Genomic DNA, 20595 nt, shown 5'->3' with positions numbered 1-20595 from the left:
TGGGTGCAGAAGGTGAGCAGGGCACAAGCTGGTTTTTTCGACCTCCTTGCCCCCTTAGCTTGGTGGTGCCCTTGAGCAGAACACAATCTATATAGCCTTATATAATGGCTCTGGTCATATTGGGGTCAACATTGTGCAGATCATAGATGACATGCCTAGATGCAGGAGGTGCAGCTGGGGGCCAAGGAAAATACAGATCCCTGGGAATCCACAGAGGCCATAGGAAAAGCTTCAGACTTCCACCAGGTACAGAATTAGAATTCAATGAACCTTATGCAGCTCTATGGGACTGTGATCTGGATTGCCCATATAGACACACAAGTACACCATAGCACCTGGTCCTGCTTGGGAGAACTGGGAGGTTTCCTAGCGGAGGTGACATTTAAGATGCTATTCAAAGGCTGAGCTTGTTGAGAAGATGCTGTGTTAGACTTAGGGAGAAATTCAATTTAGTTGTAGCAAGGCTTGTGTATGGGGAAGTGACATGGCATGGGAATGGAGGAAAGCCACAGCTCAACCGTTAAGGGTCATAAGTGCAAAGTTTTGCACTTTCCACTCCTACAGGAGCTGAGAAACCACTGGAAAATGGATAAGTAATTAGCAAGTTTTTTTTTTTTTTGTTTTTTTTTTTTTGCATGGAGGAAGAGGACGGAGCAGGGTGGGAATGTTTGCCATATTCTGGGTGGCTCAGGATGAGACCAGAACTAAGGTAATAGCAGTAGGGATGAAGAAAAATGTACTCCATTAAGCAAAGGGTTGTCAGGACTCAGGAGTCCTATTGGTCATAGCTGAATGGAATTTTCTAGTTTGGACCACTGGGCACATTTTTGCTTTCCAGTCCCCAAACCAGAGTGCTCATTACTGTGTGTTGAGGGGCTCACCCACCTCCATGCCTTGTGCTGAGGACAACAGAGAAGTTTTTTTCTATCCTGGACCCAGGGTCAAGGAAAGGGGGGCATCCAAGGGCAGGGAAGCTATGCACAACTTGACTTCTTCTTACACATTTAGGACAGAGTAGCATCAGGTCAGTCTGGAAAGAGCTTTCCAGATGGTGGCTGATGGACATGGGAGTAGGCAGAGAGCAAGAAGGAGACCTTCTATGTGCCTCCACCAAATTCCTGAGAGCAGAGCAAGTGCGCTGAGCTAGCACTTGGCATGAACGTGGAAGAATGTCACTAGCACTGAATCAGTTGACAAATGTCCCGATAGTAGAAGAATGACTGAACTCCTCTCCCCCTCTCAAAAACCCTGTCTTTGTGGGTCAGCCTGAGCCAAGGCTTTGTTCCAAGGAGCTCTCAGGAGCAGGAGAGGCCATCTGAGCTTTGAAGTTGAAGGATCCTCTAAGGTGAGTGCTGTAGGTTCGACAGGTAATATTTCTACCATTTTACAGATGATGGTATTCAGGCCCAGGGAGACTAAGTAACTTGTTCAAGGTCTTCCAGGCAAAAAGGCCCAAAGCCAATAATAGCAGGTCCATCTCTGGTAGTGGGTACCCTGGACAGGCATTTTTCTCAGCATGGTGTTTTTTCTTTCCAGTTTGATTGAGATATGGTTGATATATAACATTGTATTAATCTAAGGTATACCAAGTAATAATTTGATATCTCTATATATTGTGAGATGATTACTACAATAAGTTCAGTTAACATCCATCACCTCACATAGTTACTATTTCTTTTCCTTTGTGATGAGAACTTTTAAGATATACTCTCTTAGCAACTTTCAAATATATAATACAGTATTATTAATTATAGTCACCATGCTGTACATTACATCCCCAGGACTTATTTATCTTATAACTGGAAGTGTATACCTTTCTTTTTTTAATGTGGGGCTCGAACTCACAACCCTGAGACCAAGACCTGAACTGAAATCAAGAGTCGGATGCTTAATGATGGAGTCACCCAGGTGCCCCAGAAGTTTATACCTTCCGACCACCTTCACCCATTTCATCAGTCCACCACCCCTGCTTCTGGCAACCACCAGTCTGTTCTCCGTATCAATGAGTTTGGCTTCTTAGAGTCCACAGACAAGGGAGATCACACTGTATTTATCCTTCTCTGTCTGATTTATTTCATTTAGCGTAATGCCCTCAGGGTCCACCCATGTTGTCACAAATGACAGGATTTCTTTATTTTTTATAGTTGAATAATATTCACATTTTCTTCCGCCATTTGTCTGTCAATGGATGCTTAGGCTGTTTCCATGGCTTGGTTCTTGTAAATAATGCAGCCCTGACCGTGAGCGTGCAGATATTTTTGAGATGGTGAGTTTGTGGCCTGGTTTTTAGCATCTTCTTTGAATCCCATTATCCCTGAGACATTGACACTTATTTAAGCCCCATTTTACAGATGGGGAAACCAGGATACAGAGAGCTTAAGTAACCTGCTCAGCGTTACAAATCATATGTATGGAGCTGAATTTCAAATCCAGGCAGTCCGACATCAGAGTGGGCCCCATCTTGCTCCTTTGACTTCAGGACCAGCAAAGTCTGGTCTTTTCAATACATTGACAGTCAGCTCTTGGCATACAGATGCCAAATGTGATGGCAGTAATTTCATATATAAGGGATCTCAAAGGCATACCTTTGGGGAGCTCACTTCAGCTGTATTGTAGGAAATTGCAGGAGTTTCAAGTCAGCTCAGATCACAAGCACAGTATTAGCAGTGGGGTGGAAGTATTAGTAGTATTCATCTTATTAAAAGAACTTTTTCTGGAATTCGATGGCATTCCCATATACATACAGACAGGCTGGGACGCTTCACGGAGAAAGTGTAAGTATATTTCCTAATGCAACTTTCTCAGTTATAGAAATTATAGAGATGGAATCAGTGGGTAAGCAATCTGAATTTTAGTGTCCCTAAAAACAAGGCATTCTTTTATTTGCCCGACTATAGAGTCATTATATCACTCCCTTCCCGATCTGGTGCCAATAAGACACACAAAGACTGGACAAAGATATGGCATTTAGTGGACAAAGGGTTTTTGGCAGGGAAGTGGGTGTGGCCCAGAATATTGGAAAATGACACTGCTTTTCATCTACTTTTGGGATTGAGATTGAATCCTGTGGTAGACTGACTGGGAAAAAAAAAAAAAAGCCTGCTGTTCTTCAAGTACTTTGTCATGGGACTTTGTCAGCCATTAAGAGATGGCATCTTTTACCCTACCCGTTGGATCTGGGTTGTCTTCTGAATTGGACTGGCTGGTAGAATGGAGCGGAATAGATGGATGTCAGTTCCAAACCTAAAGTCCGGCCCACTTCTGCTTCTCTCTTGCTTTCTGCCTTCAGTATGAGAACAATCCTGAGCTAGCCTGCTGGGAGATGGGATACGATGTGGAGCAGAGCTGAGTCATCCTCCCACCTGAGGCTATCCTAGATCAGCCACTTCCAGCAGAATTTCTAGCTGGCGGCAGACACAGGAGCAAGCCCAGCTGACATCATGTGAGCCCGTTTCAGATCAGCATTTGTTCAACCAGCCCCTAAAATGCATGAGAAACCATAAGTGGTCGTGATTTTTAAACCACTCATTGTTGGGGTGGTTTGTTAGGCAGTGTTATTAATGGCAGTAGATAAATGATAAAAGTACCAAAGGCAAATCTCATCAGTGATACAGGAAGTCTGTTCCCCTCTAACCTGCCCTCTTTCCTATGTCCCCGCTTTCTTCTTTTGCATTTCCTTCCAGTAGTGGCTGCAGCTCCTTCCTTGCCCAGACCCACAGAAGTCAGGCCAGGAGTTACCTATTTGGAAAAAGTGGCTAAGTCTTATACTACAAATGTACTGAGGAAACCACACTCGTGCTCCCCTAGCCCAGAAAAACAAGTCACCGACATGGAAGGAATCCAGACCTTTCTCCCTTATTCCCACACTTATATTTTAATCCATTTCCACTCAATTCTCAACCCTGCTTTCACTTCCGGTTTAGAGGGGGCTATGGTAGAGAGTTTAGAATCAGGAAACCCGGAGTTGCCCAGATCTGGATTTAAACTCTGGCTCTGTTGCTTACTAGTTGTGTGTTCCTAGAAATATCCCTTAAATCACTGAGCCTCAGTTTCTTTGTACTAAAAATGGGGATGATACTCTCTATCTCTAGGGTTTTTGTGAGGATTCAGTGAAGTATGTATTTAGGATATATTAAGTGCTCCATAAATAGTAGTTTTGACTAACTGGTTGATTACCCAACCCATTGTAACTCTGGGGCTCCCTTTCAGAACTCGGTTTGGATTCATACTGCCCACTCTCCCCACACAGTATTCCCAGGGAATCTGGTTCCTTAGGACGTGAGCCCGATCTCCAGTGCCTATGAGCCCCGGGCTGACGTATTAGTGGGCCCTGGTACAGATTCACTATGGAATGGCACAAAATGCAGTCAAGGCCCTTTTGCAAGTGGCTCAGTGGGCAAGCCCACCTCCCCAAACCCCCAAGCTCTGCTGACCGCTTGCTATTATTTTCATATGATGCAATGTTCCCTTTCCCCTTTGGAGCAGTATTAAGTTACCTTCCATTCCCATACACTTCAGAGACTGCTGCCCCTCTCACATTTCAGACGCTGACCCGCTCCTTTGCACTTTTCCCCTCTGCTTGTCTGGAGACCTGCATAATGAAATTCAGACAGCGGTGACTGCTGGGCTCTGTCTAACTTCCCCTCAGTGTGGGTGATGAGGGCTGGGCTGCTGGGCCTTGCAGGGAGCGGACTCCTCCGATGGCCTAGACGTAAAGCGGGGCCACAGCAAGCCTGGTGACTTCATTTCTTTTTGTCAGATCAGAGCTTCCTCGCTCTGAGGAGAAAGGCAAACACTTTTGATCTGACTGTGGGGGGAGGTGCGGGGTGGAGGATACATGCAATATATAAAATGAAACAAGCTTTCCAAAAACAACAAGGCTGAATCATAATAACTTACATTTGTGGAGCACTGTAGCTTGGAAAGCACTTTTCACACGCGGTGTCTCCTTGGATTCTCACAGCAGCCCTGGGAGGCAGGCGGGACAGGGATTAACATCCCTGTTTAACCATGAGGTCACACGGCGAGTTGGGCGACCGAGTCCCAGCCCACACGCACGTCTCTGGACCCCACACCCAGCGCTCCATCCTCTGTTGAACGCTGTCTTCTCTCTTGCATTTCACGCCATGACTTAGGCCCAGCATTTGTAAAACTTTTCCATAGAAACATCCCCTACGCCAGAGGGGAATGAACATCCTAGAAATGCAAAATTACTACCAGATTCTGTGTTTTATTTTTAAAAATTTCACTCAAGCTATGAATTCTAATTCAATAGTTATGTCATATTTATATTAAATATAGCTTTATCATCTTAATATACAAGTATGGTTTTATGGTAGCTTCTCTCAGATACCATATTCCAGGAACATGATTTTGCTTAACCCCTGGTAACCCCTGGTGTTTGTGGCCCCAGGATCTAGATGCTTTCAACCGGTGAGCAAGATGAGTGTGCAACACACACTCCTATAACCACAGCAACCACCTGAAGAAATGCTTTATTTTAGCCCTGACCCTGATGAGGATGTTCTTTTTTAATTGGCATTGTTGGATGGCCTTCGTTTAAACCTTCTGCCGCAAGCATTCCATCTTATGTCGACAATGGAAAGACACATGTTCCTAAGGTATGTTCAGCATCTGAGAGGCTGAAGGAAGGAGCTTTCAGGCATTACCAGATGCACCAAGTGCCTGTGCAGAGCAGAACACGCGCACTTCCTGCAGGAACCAAAACCGGGGAGCAAGCCCAGCTGTGCGGTGTCCCGTCCAAGGAGTGGAACACGAGATTTAGGTCCTTGGAGTAGTCATAAGCTCTACATAATACCTTACATCACTCTTTGAGCAACTTTCTTTAGGCAAAACCTGGAAGAGGGATCCCACTGTCACCCAGGGATCACTATCCTCTCCACTCCCTACAAGTGAGTGAGGATCTCTAAATCCTCACTTGGACTCTAAAGGGCCCCGCTGGCTCCAGCTAGCCTGCCAATCTTGCTCATGGGCTGTTTGCTTCACAGAGGCCTCCTGGTGCCAGCAATCTATGCAGGTGGTAGGGACAATTGCAGCGTGCTCTTCAGAACAGATGAGATGTAGCCCCGAGTCAGACATAGGGAGACTCTCGTGAGAGCTGATTCCTTTGGTGTGGGTTAAGCAAATGGGAATATATTCCAAAGTGCTCTTTGATTAATTGGTTGCAACCAAAGACTTGAGATTTGCTGAAGGAAAGAAAGAGGGATGATCTCAATAGCTAGCATGTACACAAGCTTCTTCTGTGCCAAGAGCTCATTTAAGCATCTTAAATGCATTAGCTCATTGTCTTCTCACCATGATCCTACAAGCTATTGTGATCATCCCCGTTTCACTAGTAAGGACACTATAGCACAGAGAGGGTAAGCAGCGGGTCCAAAGTAAATGGTTAGTATGTATGAGGCAGAGCTGGGATTTCAACCCAGGGACTCCACACTTTTAATCATACCATGCTGCCTTTTACTGCTGCACAATGCACCCAAGAATAATAGTAACAGAACCTTCTTTAGTCTTATTCATGCCAAGCACTGTGCTCAGTGCTTGACACGCTCTATCTCCCATAGTCCCTAAAACAGTCTTGGAGAGAAAGTCATGTCATTACTTCCATTTTGTAAATGAGGAATCTGAGGCTTGGAGATGTTAACTTGCCAGACATGACATAGCTAGTAATTGACTCGAAAGCCCATGCTGTTAATCATTTTAATTTACGGCACTTCCATGTAAACTGCACACTGTAAATAGCACAAAGCAAAACAGTTTTGCAAAGAATTTCCTTTGTATTTGGGACACTGAATAGGTACAAATTCATTTCCAAGGAAACGCTGTGGGATTTGAGATCTGGGAGGCAGGCAGTGGGATGAAAAGCAAAGGACCCCAAACTCATGGTCCGAAGATCTAGGTTCACATCCTATGTTTGGTGCTCGCCTTCCAGCCTCAGTTTCCTCATTTGTAAGGTGGTGATGATGGCGAAACCTAGCTGTGGGGATTACATGGTAAGGCGTATGTAGTGTTGTTATTATTTAATGTGTATAAGGTGGGGCTTTTTGTTTTTGTTTCTGCATTACAGTTCACTCTTGGTGGTGTACATTCTAAGGATTCTGACAAGTATATAATGACATGTATCTACCATTCTAGTATCATAAAGAATAATTTTAGTGCTCTAAAATCCTCTGTGCTCCACCTGTTGGCCCCCCCCAACCCCTCTCAACCCTAGCAATCACTGATCTTTTTAATGTCTCCATAGTTTTACCTTCTCCAGAGTGTTGTGTAGTAGGAATCATACAGTACGTAGCCTTTTCAGATTGGCTGCTTTCACTTACAATATACACGTCAGTTCCCTCTGTCACTTCCCTGCTTGATAGTTGATTTCTTTTCAGTGCTGAGTATTGATCCATTATCAGGATAATCATAGTTTCTGTATTTATTTTTCTTTCCCAAATCAGTGCAGCTTGTGTTGCATCTTTAAAATACCACTAATAAATCTGAGATTTCATCTGGCATCTTGCCATTTCCGTAGCTGGACACCTTAGATCTGATTCATCAGCCTGCTGAACCAATCCTTTTTCAGAAACATAGATGCCTAATCATCCAGAAGTTTTCTGCTCTCCTTGTTTTCAACTTTTGAGGTGTGCTGCGTCACAGCAGGTGACTTTGATGCGAGTTCAATGTCATTTCCTCCAAGAACTAACTCGGCTTTTTGGGCTTGAGATATTGAACAAACAACAACCTGTCCTCATCTGAATCCTGTGGATGCATTTTTCATCCAGGAAATTTTGGATTTCAGCAAGAGAGTCCTTCTCCTGAATAACAGCATGGATGGGGAAGTGAGCACATACAGACCTCATCCGGTAACAGGAGCCCAGGGCGACGCCCTTGATCATGTTCTGCCTGTGGATACAGATAGGGCGAACAGTAGCCAGTTCTTTCCTAGTTCCTCACCATTTGTCAACCCAGCGCGTCATCTTTTTCTTTCCAAGGAGACTGAACTGTACATTGATGTGATTGAAGTCCCTTTGCAGGGCTCCTCTGGGGCCCTTCACAACGATAGTGGGTCCTTTCCGAGTGTTGTCCACATCCGTTGGAATGTTGACAGTCTGATTGATGAGAATGGTCTTCATTCTTGCAGTAGGTGTGGCAAAGAGCAATAATTCATTAAGGTTTATTTTTTTAAAGCCCAACTCTTCTTTTTATAGTTGAGAAAACTGAATCCTAAGGAAGTTAGAAAAACTTGCTCAAGTCCCATAGCTAGTTGGTGACAGAGTCATGACTCGAAAGTAACTCTTCAACCTCCAGTCCAGCACTTTTGCCTCCTTTACTGCGCTAAGTTTCTGACATTTTCTGGAGTTTGTGTTTTAGGATCTCCTCTTGTTACTTGCATCCATTTGCTGATTCTCTTGTATTTGTGGAATTAGAGGTCAAAAAGAGTTTGCCTAAGGCAAATGCACATTTTCCACAATTGTCTGGTGGTTTAAGGGTTTCTGCTTCCTTCTTCATGCAGAAGTTTTAAAAGAGCAGCTGAAAAGTAGCAAAGTTGGCAGAGAGATTTTTAATATCCTCTGTCTTTTGCACATCTTTGGAGGAGACGCCATCAAATGATGATGTGAACTGGAAGACAAGGAAGGCGTAGTAGGGATTCCTCAGGTAGTCTCGTGTGTTGTAATGGCAGGTGTGGTGTAGTGAGAAGAGGGAATAACTAAAAAAGAAATCCAATCGGAATCAAAAGAAAGCCCTACACTTTGGTTCAAAAAAGCAACTGTACCAGAGGTAGGATGTGGTAGAATATTCCACACAAATAAGGCCTTGGGATTTTAATGTATAAGCTCAATAGCAAGCACTATTACTATGGGGTTGTCTAAAAAACTGTCGCACTCTTAGAGTGCATTTATAGGGCTGCTTACTGGTGCTGAGCCTGTCACAAACTGATGGAGAAACTCCAGTTTTTTAAATGTCAATGAGTGAGGAATGTTGTAATCCCTCTGTATTCTGTATTTAAGCACAGATGTACAAGAAGGCCCATTCTTGGATGTCATATCTAAATTGTGTACTGGGGCACCTGGGCCCCAGTCACCTGAGCCCAGTCAGTTAAGTGTCTGTCTTCAACTTGGTCGTGATCCCAGGGTCAAGGGCCTCGGATTGAGCCCCACATCAGGCTCCCTGCTCAGCAGAGGTCTGCTTCTCCCTCTCCCTCTGACCCTCCTCCCTGCTTGTGCATGCTCTGTCTCAAATAAATGGATAAAATCTAAAAAAAAAAGAAAGAAAGAAACCAACCATGCACCAACAAACTGGAGCATGACCAGAGGCTGCTGATGGGGCTGTGGGCACTGGAAAGGAACCCACTTTGTGGGGGACTTCTAAGTATTAGGTACTGGGCTAGGGGGGCTTTAGCTACATGGTTTCAGTGCATCTTCACACCAACTCTGAAATAAAGTTCTTATTAATCTTGTCTACATATTTTGAGAGGAAGACACTTATCCAAGATCACTCCCCTTGAAAGTGATGGGGCTGGAGCTTAGCACCATGTTCTTCCTACTACCGGGAAATGAAAGCTCTGAAAAACCATATCATAAGAGGAGAGATGAAGAAATCGGGCACACACAACTATCCACATATATTTGAAATATTGTCACGTGGAACCAGGAGCTAGATTTATTCCTCTTTGGTCCCAGAGAAAATTAGAGCCTGAAGATAAGTGTTACAAGGAAGCACATAAGAAGTTAATGTCAGGAAGAACTTTCTATCAGAGAATGGTTCCGTAAATGATCCAGCTGCCTTCATTCATCCCATGTGCTTCCTCACCGGAGGAGCATTCAAGGAGAAGCAGACTGGCCAATTGTCAGGGGGGCACTTCATTCACTCAACCGGTATTTAATAAGTAGCTGTGGTGGGTTATCCCTGCTTTAGAACTTGAAGAATCAGCAATGAACAAAACAGAAAAAAAACCCAAACACCTATAAATACTTGTATTCTTGCCTTAATAGGGTTTACATTGCAATGGAATATAGTGGTAGAGATCATTGCAGGATTCTCTGGTATATTCAACTGGTAGTTTGAGGTGACACCAAGATACCAGTCATACATGATCATTTGTGCCTTCCAGTGTCCCCTCAGCTTGTATCACTGCTGGGCATGCTTGCTTAACCTCCAATTCCCAAATCCTGTGAATCTTTGCTGAGGGCACTTTGTGGTCACTGGAGCCCATTCCACCTGTATGCTAGACATGATGAAGGGATTGACATTCCCCCAGCAGCTGTCACCCAATGACTGATGAGAATAAAACTGTGGTCTTCTTGTCTCTCAGTTGGGATAACACTGAGACAGAGGATCCACGATGCCTCCCTGATTCCCTCAGCAGGATGGCGCTCCCGTTGTCCACAGTGGAACCTTGCTTGATTGGTTCTTTCTTGTCCCTGTCTCGTTTCCCATTGCCTGACTTATGGTCCCTGGAGCTACTTCCCAAATAAACCATGTGCACTTGAATTCTTGCCTCAAAGCCTGCTTCTGGGGGATCTCAAAGTAAGGCAACTCTTATGATTCTTGAACACTGGCTGGATGTCAAGGGATCTGAGTTTTCATTATGGCCCTAGGCTCTGTGCAAGTCACTAACCCTCCTACTCCTCATATTATCACTTGTAAAATAAGAGCATCAGACTAGATGAAATATATGTGCATATATGTTTGAAATATATGTCTATATTCCTACCCACAAATATGCCTAGTATTTAATTTTGTAGCCTCCTTTACATGGTTTTGACAGAGCCTTCACATTCATGTCCCATTGATCCTCAAAATACCTCTGTGAATTAGACTGAATAGGGACAATTTTGCCTATTTAAGAGGTTAGACAATTGCACCACCATAATGACAGGTTTCCTTTTTCCTCTTCTAAATGTTTAACTAATGTCCCAGAGTTTGAGTGATCCCCATCCTGTTTTCCTAATCTCTATCTCCTCTGATGCAAAGAACAAGTTTCCTATTTCTCGATTATTGGATCAAGAGTTTATGGCCAGCAAATGGCTAAGAAGGGATCCAGATTCTTTGGAATATAAAATTCCATCAAGAACCCATACAGGTTAGGTGCTGTGTGGGACAAGACTGTGGGGGTAGACACAGACCCGGTCTACATGCAAGTAGCTTTGTGAGTCACACACCCACACTCTGGTAAGAGGCAGGATGGGATCCATTTTTATATTTTCTATGGTTTATAGAAGCACTTTTCGCACTCACCCCATGAGATACAAGTTTTATTATTCCCATTTTGATGGGAAAACAGACGCTGGGAGAGGCCGAGTAGTTGTGATAAATGTGCATTCTCCCTTGAAATGTTAAGGCAGGTGCCAGTGGAGGTTTATCATGCCCAGGCCTGTCCCCTGGAGAGCTGTGGTTATGAGTTCTCTTGTAGCCATGTAGATTCAAACAGAAGGGGCTTTCCAGAATACACTGGGAGAGCTCAATCATAAAGAGAGAAGAGTAAAGACAGTGACGCTACAGATTCTTTGAGGTTATGAGTAGAGAGATGATCCCATGTCACTAGGCAGAGAGGGAAATCAGATGGTCATACTCCAATGAACCTTAGAGGTCATCCTGGTCCAAATTCCTCTGTGGCCCAGAGCAGGGAGGTACTTTCTTTAAGGTTACACAACTTGTAGGGTGAGCCATCATCCTGGTTTGCCCTGAAAGTCCTGCCTTCCAGGAAACCGGAGTCTGGAGCCAACTAGGATGGTTAGCTACTCTACGACTGATAAATGTATCTGACACTCCCCAGTCTGTCTGGTTCCAGAAGACCACTTGTTTAACTACACCAACACTGAATGTGATCGTGAGGGAGTCACTTTGCCCTCTCCAATTTCATATTCTCATCTGTAGAATGGAAACAAAATTACCAAATATAAAGAGTTGTGCAGGGCGCCTGGGTGGATCAGTTGTTAAGTGTCTGCCTTCGGCTCAGGTCATGATCTTAGGGTCCTGGGATCGAGCCCCACATCGGGCTCCCTGCTCGGCAGGGATTCTGCTTCTCACTCTGCCCCTAACCCCTGTGCCTGCTCATGCACACGTGCTCTCTTTCTCAAATTTAAAAAATAATAATAAAATTAAAAAGGGTCGTGTGGATTAAGTCAGAAAATGCATGGAAAATGCTCGCTAAATGGTACATACACTACTATTGTTACTACTTACCAACACTAGAGCTAGGTTATCCTGGCCTTTGGCCTTCCTCTCTGTTACTGCTCTTTCTTCCAGTAGGATTCCCAAATCACCATCATGGTTTTTTTCTGCACTTGAACCAAAGTCTTCATTTTATAACTGGAAATGTTGGTAAACTTGTATGCCTAGGAAGAGTACCTCTTGACCAAAAAGCTTTTGCTTTCCATACTTGAAGTCACATGTTCTGAGAAAGGAGTTTTGCCATATGGTTCCACTATATCCAAATGGTCTTTCTTTTGGATTGTGAGAACAGCTACTATCCAATGCACAGTAAAATGGAAGGATTTAGATATATGTGGCACCAAGAGTCTCACTAATGTTGTGGCAGGGGAGAAAGTATATTTCTTAAATCACACCCAATTTGGTAAAAATAAGACTATTTTGGATATAGCTACAATTTCCTCACATTTTTCTGTTGCTGTCCCTCTCCATGCAACCAGGCTACATGACGTTATATAGAGAGAATAACAATGTCCAGCGTTTCATGCTAATTGTAGAAGGCTGTCTCGTCCCCCTGTTGTCGCGTTTGGAGTGGGCATTTGAACTCTGAAACCCTGCAGACTGAGCCCCTGAAACAGGCTCTTTCTGTGTCTCAGTGGGAAACTCTTCGCTTCTCTTCTTCAGTTTCTTCAGCTGTAAAACAGGAATCCAAATAATTCCCTTTAGCTCAGGGATTCTCTGAGCTCGTCTGTAAAATGACACAGAGATGAAAACCCTTTAGTGACAATGCATGCCTAACACTGTTACAAGTCTAGAGCTCAGAGTTCAATGAGATTAAAAAAAAAAAAAAAAAAAGGAAGAAAGAAAGAAAGAAAAAGAAAAAGATCCTGCATCCAAGAGGAAAACCCAAAGTGCTCTCTGATCAAATTTCGTGGATAACATTTGGGGATCAATTTCCGCGCAACTTCCTGGGGTGAACTTGTAAATGTTTTTCTACTCACTTCCCTAAAGGAAGCCTCCTCCATTCCAGTTTTATAGGATTCCCACCCACTTTTTTTTTTAACTGTAGTAAAGAAAAAAAAAAATTAAGTAAGCTTCCTTACAGATTGTGGAGAAGATATCTTGTATCTCATTGGAAGCTTGTTGATCAAAAGATCTGTGTCATCTGTGGGTAGTACATTTCTCTGAGGGGAAAAGAGAGTAATCAAGAATGTTTCTCTTCTGAGAGGAAAACAGATACACTGTGTGTGCATTGGGGCTGTGTTTAAAAAACCAAGTCAAGAGCCTGGGAGAATTATAATGGTGTTCTCCCTGCAAAAATATGTGGGGATAAATGGTGGCTCAAAGAGAGACCTCACATTCCAGAGCTTTTGGTGTCAATGGCAAGAAGCAGATAAAATGTGTCAATAAAACCTGGCATTTATTAGAGAGATAAAGAGGCCTGGAGTAAATGGTGTACTCTGAGTAAGAAAGGAAAACAGGAGCATTTCTGTACCTTGTTACCATCTTTTATCTCAGGCTGGGTGGTAAGGGGGTTTATTATTTAGAATTTTTAACATATTTCCTTAAAATGATTGTTACTTTTTGGAGTGTTCTCGTCTTTGCTTGCTAGTGTTTACCAATCACACCAGGCAATAGATTTTAACTCTATTATTACATAATAATAATAAAAAGTGTGTAGTGCATTTTCTCAAGGGAATGAAATCACAAAAATAATTAACCACAAGCATTTCACTATTTGAAAAAGCAAAACAAAACAAACCATAGATGTCCAGAGAGTCAGCTGATTCTCCTCCCAGGGGTGGCTCTTCGTCTAAGGCAATTATGTTTGCAGTGACCTCTGTTTCATAGTAGCAAAATCCAGGATAGTCAGCATACTTAAAAGTTGGTTATTCTTGGGGCACCTGGTGGCCCAGTTAAGCATCTGCTTTCGGCTCAGATCATGAACTCAGGGTCCTGGGATTGAGCCTCTTGTGGGGCTCCCTACTAAACAGGGAGTCTGCTTCTCCCTCTCTCTCTGCCGCTCCCCCTCCACCGCTCATGCTCCCCCCCAACCCCCTGCCGTTGGGCCCCAAACTCACACCCCTAGCTCATGCTCTCTCTCTCACTCATGCTCTCTCTCTCAAATAAATAAATAAATAAATAAATAAATAAAATCTTCTAAAAAAAAGTTGGATTCTTCTTTGTATTTTGTAGTTATGGTGAGAGACAAATGAGAAGCTCTTTTTCTAGACCTCGGGTTTCAAAACTGTTTTTAGATTGGCTTGTGCTATATAGTTCATTACAGGCTTCCTGATCCACTGTTTAGGATGAAAGCGGAAAAATATTTTGTATTGACAGAAGATCAAGAGCAGATGTACACCAAGGTCTTAGGCATACGTTTTAACTTATTTTTGCGTGCTGTGAGGAACTGTTGCAGAGCCAAAAAGTGATTTGCATTCACTAATTGTAGGCAGTTTAGTAGTTTTTGTATATAAAAAATAACGTTTTAATGTGTTATCTGCTGGTTTTCCTCTCTCTCTCCTCCTGAATATGTTTTGTGTATTTACTTCCTGTGCTCACTTAAAGTTTAATGTGGCACCGGCTCAGTGCCCTGAGCAGCACGAGTTTTCATAACCTCAGCTTCTTTCGAAAGTTTAATGTGGTTATGAACCACTTAAAATATTGTGGCTCTGGGAGCATAGGTCTATGGAAACAGGGCAGTTGTCTGGTAAATTTGATCAAGGTAGAATGTCAAGTTGGATCATTCAAGAGTCAGGACCCCCAAAATATATCCACTTTGGTGCCCAAGAAAGTCCAGATTGAATATCTCCATTCCTCAAAGATGCTGGAAGTTTGCCAGATTTCTGCTTCAGTGGATGTGCATGGGAAACTGCTTACACACACAGCCTAGAGGGAGTCCATTCTGTTGAGTGGCGGTTCGAGTGTCATCATAGCTCACTGCCATTCCTGGGTGACAAATCGTAAACATGGCTGGCCCTCTGGAAACGGTGCTTAACTGTGTGAGGCAGAATGGTGGAAAATGTGGGTTGCACATATAAATATCCACAGGTCTGTATTATAGTGAGGTAGGCTTAGTGTCAGGGTGTGAGGGATAGTAAGGACTACAAAGACCTGAGGGGACCCACTCATCTGAAGGGGCACCTGCTCCTCACCAGCTCTCCACTGACCTTCCTCAGTAGATGCTCAGTGTTGCCAAATATGCTCATTTTTTCCCAAAATCATCAGGAAATTCAGATTTTTATATGAAATCTCTCAAACTTTAAATCTTGGCTTAAATTTCTAAAAACACTTTACACTCAGAATCTAAATACTTCAGAAGGCTAAGTATGGCTACCAGGCTGCCATTTTGAGACTTCTTCTTTTTTTTTTTTAAGATTTTATTTATTTATTTGACAGAGAGAAATCACAAGAGAGGCAGGCAGAGAGAGAGGAAGGGAAGCAGGCTCTCCGCTGAGCAGAGAGCCGGATGCGGGACTCGATCCCAGGACCCTGAGATCATGACCTGAGCCAAAGGCAGCGGCTTAACCCACTTAGCCACACAGGTGCCCCCATTTTGAGACTTCTTAATTAAATGACTCTCTGAGAAGAGAAGACTTTCCCTACTCTACATTTAGAGATGGGTTTTCTGGGATCGAGCCCCGCATCGGGCTCTCTGCTCCGCGGGGAGCCTGCTTCCTCCTCTCTCTCTGCCTGCCTCTCTGCCTACTTGTGATCTCTCTCTCTGTCAAATAAATAAATAAAATCTTAAAAAAAAAAAAGAGTCAACTCTATCTTTCCTGATTGCATGATCAAGGGAAAATGCTTAACTTTTCTTATCCTCAGCTTTATAATATGTCAATTAATAATACTTATTCCCCCCATCTATCTCACAGATAAAATTCACTCAATTAATATTTATTAAAAATTTACTTGACCAGGGCTCCTGGGTGGCTCAGTTGGTTGGCACCTGCCTTTGACTCAGGTCATGGTCTCAGCATTCTGGGATCAAGCCCTGCATGGGGCTCTCTGCTGTATTGGGAGTCTGCTCCTCCATCTCCCTCTGCCCCTCCCCACTGCTTGTGCTTGCTCTCTCTCTCTCTCTCACTCTCTCCCAAATAAATAAATTTAAAAAAATTTACTTGACCATAACCTATTTTACTTAATTCTTAAGAAGGGCTTATAAGGTAGGTTTTCTTGAGGTGCCTGGGTGACTCAGTTGGTTAAGCATCTGCATTTTGGGTCATGTCAGGATCCCAGGGGCCTGAGATCAAATCCCATATCTCACTTCCTGCTCAGTGGGGTGTCTGCTTCTCCCTCTCCTCTGCCCCTCCCCCCCTTGTGCACATGCTCTCTCTCTCTTTCAAATAAATAAGTAAAATCTTTTTTAAAAATAAGGGAGATATTCTTAACATGGATATACAGATGAAGAAACTGAGATTCTGCAAATTTTAAGGAAATTGCTCAAGGTCATAGAGCTAATTAGTGATGGAGTAGAGATTCAGACCAGAGCTTTTGATTTTAAGCTCTGCTTTCCATTGTGAAAGCAATTCTTAAAATAGATAAGGAGCTGCAATTCATTTAAATCATCATCTTGCTTAAGAACATTTTGAGAAATAAAAAAAAATAAAAATAAAAAAAATAAAATAAAAAAGAACATCATTTTGGCTTGTTCTTGTCTAGCCACTAGCTACAGAGTTTACAAGTATAATCTTACCTGGGCAAATCATTGTATCCCTCTAGGTCTCAGTTTTTTTGAACTCTTGAGTGGTCATTGGTATTTCGGCAGCTATATTTTGCTCAGAGGTATTTATTTGGGCCTAAATAATTTTTTTTCTGTTTTTTAAAAAAACAAGATACTGTGATAGTATAGCTGACATAGAAAGCACATAATGTAAGTGTACAATTTGATTAATTTTGATACATGAACACACCCATGAAAACTATTACCACAACCAAGATAATTAGCATATCCATCACCCCAAAAGTTTCTTTATGCCCCTTGGTAATCCATCCCTGATGTTCCACTCTTTGTTCTAGATAACAACTGATTTTTCTTTTACTATACATTTGTTTGTATTCCCTAGAATTTTATATAAATGGAACCACATGGGTTATACTTTATTTTGGTCTAGTTTCTCTCACTCAGCTTAACTATTTTGATACCTATCCATGTTGTAATGTGTATCATTAGTTCATTCTTTATGATAGCTGAGTAGTGTTCCATTATATGAAAGTACAATAGTTTGTTTATTCACTTATCTGTTGATGGACATTCTGGGCTGTTCCCTCTTATGAATATACCTGCTAGATTGTCTAAGCAGAAGATCAATAAGGAAGTAAGGGCTTTGAATGACACACTAGACCAGATGGACTTCACAGATATATTCAGAACATTCCATCTTACAGCAATCGGTATACATTCTTCTTGAGTGGACGTGGAACATTCTCTAGAATGGATCACATGCTGGGTCATAAATCAGGTCTCAACTGGTACCAAAATATTGGGATTATTTCCTGCATATTTTCAGACCATAGTGCTTTAGTATCTGAACTCAATCACAAGAGAAAATTTGGAAGGAACACAAATACATAGAAGTTAAAGGGCATCCTACTAAAGAATGAGTGGGTCAACTAGGAAATTAAAGAAGGATTTTTAAATATTTATGGAAATAAATGAAAATGAAAACACAACTGTTCAAAACCTTTGGGAGCAGCAAAGGCAGTCCTAAGGGGGAAGTATATAGCAATACAAGCCTTTTTCAAGAAACAAGGTCTCAAATACACAACTTAATTTTATACCTAAAGGAGCTGGAGAAAGAACAGCAAATAAGCCTAAACTCAGCAGGAGAAGAGAATTAATAAAAATTAGAACAAAATCAATGAAATAGGGGCACCTGGGTGGCTCAGTGGGTTAAGCTGCTGCCTTCGGCTCAGGTCATGATCTCAGGGTCGTGGGATCGAGTCCCATATCGGGCTCTCTGCTCAGCAGGGAGCCTGCTTCCCTCTCTCTCTCACTGCCTGCCTCTCTGCCTACTTGTGATCTCTCTCTGTCAAATAAATAAATAAAATCTTTTTTAAAAAATCAATGAAATAGAAACCAAAAGAACAGTTCAACAAAACTAGGAGCTAGTTCTTTGAAAGAATTAATAAGATCGATAAACCCCTTGCTAGACTTACCAAAAAGAAAAGGAAAAGGACCCAAATAAATAAAATCATGAATGAAAGAGGAGAGATCACAAGAAACACCAAAGAAATACAGTTGTAAGAACATATTATGAGCAACTACATGCCAACAAATTAGGCAATCTGGAAGAAATGGGTGCATTCCTAGAAACATATAAACTACCAAAACTGAAACAGGAAGAAATAGAAAACCTTACTATTATTGTATTACTATCTATTACTTCTTCTATGTTTGTTATTAGCTGCTTTACATATTTGGGTGCATCCTTATTTGGTTCATAAATATTTATAATTGCTGTGTCCTCTTGGTGGATTTTCCACTTTGTGTTTATAAGTGTCATTCTTTGTTTTGTTTTGTTTTTTTACAATCTTTGTTTTAAATTTTATTTTGTCCAGTATAAATATTGCTACCTCAGTTTTCTTATCACTTCCATTTGCATCTAAATGCTTCCCCATCCCTTCACTTTCAATTTGCTTGTGTCTCTAGGTCTGAAATGAGTCTCTTGTAAGCAGCATACAGATGGGTCTAGCTTTTTTATTCATTCCCTCACTCTATGTCACCCCAGTCTTCTGACTGGGGCATTTACTCCATTTACATTCAAAGTAATTACTGGTAGGTATGTACTTATTGCCATTTTGTTACTTGTTTTATGGTTGCTTTTGTAATTCTTTTCTCTTCCCTTCTTCTCTTCCTCTCTTTTTTCATGATTTTATGTCTTTCTTTATGATATACTTGGATTTGTTACTCTTTTTTCTTTCATACCAATATTAGTTTTTGATTTGTAGTAACCATTAGATTTGTATATAACATCTTATGCATATGGCTTTCTATATTAAGTTAGTGGTCATTTAAGTTTGAACCCATTCTTTATTCCTTTCTCATCCATTATTTTTTAAAAGATTTTATTTATTTATTTGACAGAGAGAGAGATATCACAAATAAGCAGAGAGGCAGGCAGAGAGAGGGGGGAAGCAGGCTCCCTGCTGAGCAGAGAGCCCGATGTGGGGCTCAATTCCAGGACCCTGAGATCAAGACCTGAGCCGAAGGCAGAGGCTTTAACCCACTAAGCCACCCAGGCACCCTTCACCCATGTTTTTGGTGTATAATGTCATACTGCACATCCTTTTATTTTGTGAATTTCTTGACTGCTTTTTTCTTTATAGATCTACTTAATTGTACTGCTTTTGTGCCTCTTACTTCTCTTACTCCTGCATATGGTCTTTCCATTGCACTCATTGTTGCTTTAACATTACTTGGAGGGCTGGTTTAGTGGTCATGAATTTCTTTAACTTTTATTTGTCTGGGAAACTATCTCTTCTTCTATTCTGAACGATAGATTGCTGTATAGAGTATTCTTAGTTGCAGGTTTTTTTCCTTTCAGCACTTTGAATATCTCATGTCACTCCCTTCTGACCTGTAGTTTCTGCAATCAGCTGGTAGCCTTATGGGTTTGCTCTTGTATATAACTGTTTTTTTTTCTGTTGCTGCTTTTAAAAGTCTCTCTTCATCATTATTTTTTAAATTTTTAATTTATTTCTTATTTTTTATAAACATATAATGTATTTTTATCCCCAGGGGTATAGGTCTGTGAATCACCAGGTTTACACACTTCACAGCACTCACCATAGCACATACCCTCCCCAATGTTCATAACCTCACTCCCCTTCTCCCAACCCCCCCTCCGCCCAGCAACCCTAAGTTTGTTTTGTGAGATTAAGAGTCACTTATGGTTTGTCTCCCTCCAATCCCATCTTGTTTCATTTATTCTTCTCCTACCCCTTTAACCCCCCCATGTTGCATGCCACGTCCTCATATCAGGGAGATCATATGATAGTTGTCTTTCTCAGATTGACTTATTTCGCTATGCATGATACCCTCTAGTTCCATCCATGTCATTGCAAATGGCAAGATTTCATTTCTTTTGATGGCTGCATAGTATTCCACCGTGTATATATACCACATCTTCTTTATCCATTCATCTGTTGATGGACATCTAGGTTCTTTCCATAGTTTGGCTATTGTGGACATTGCTGCTATAAACATTCGGGTGCACGTGCCCCTTCGGATCACGACGTTTGTATCTTTAGGTAAATACCCAGTAGTGCAATTGCTGGGTCATAGGGTAGTTCTATTTTCAACATTTTGAGGAACCTCCATGCTGTTTTCCAGAGTGGTTGCACCAGCTTGCATTCCCATCAACAGTACAGGAGGGTTTCCCTTTCTCCGCATCCTCGCCAATATCTGTCATTTCCTGACTTGTTAATTTTAGCCAT

At 42.0% G+C, this 20595-nt stretch overlaps 1 pseudogene; it reads right to left on the bottom strand.

Moving 5' to 3' along the window:
- Nucleotides 1-7490: 7490 nt before the first annotated feature.
- On the bottom strand, nucleotides 7491-8135 carry LOC123955262 (annotated as a pseudogene).
- Nucleotides 8136-20595: the final 12460 nt, after the last annotated feature.

This window comes from Meles meles, chromosome 1 (assembly GCF_922984935.1).
Source record: "Meles meles chromosome 1, mMelMel3.1 paternal haplotype, whole genome shotgun sequence".
Lineage (NCBI taxonomy): Eukaryota > Metazoa > Chordata > Mammalia > Carnivora > Mustelidae > Meles > Meles meles.
The sequence above is the reverse complement of the archived record's forward strand: the minus strand, read 5'-3'. Positions and strand labels throughout refer to the sequence as shown.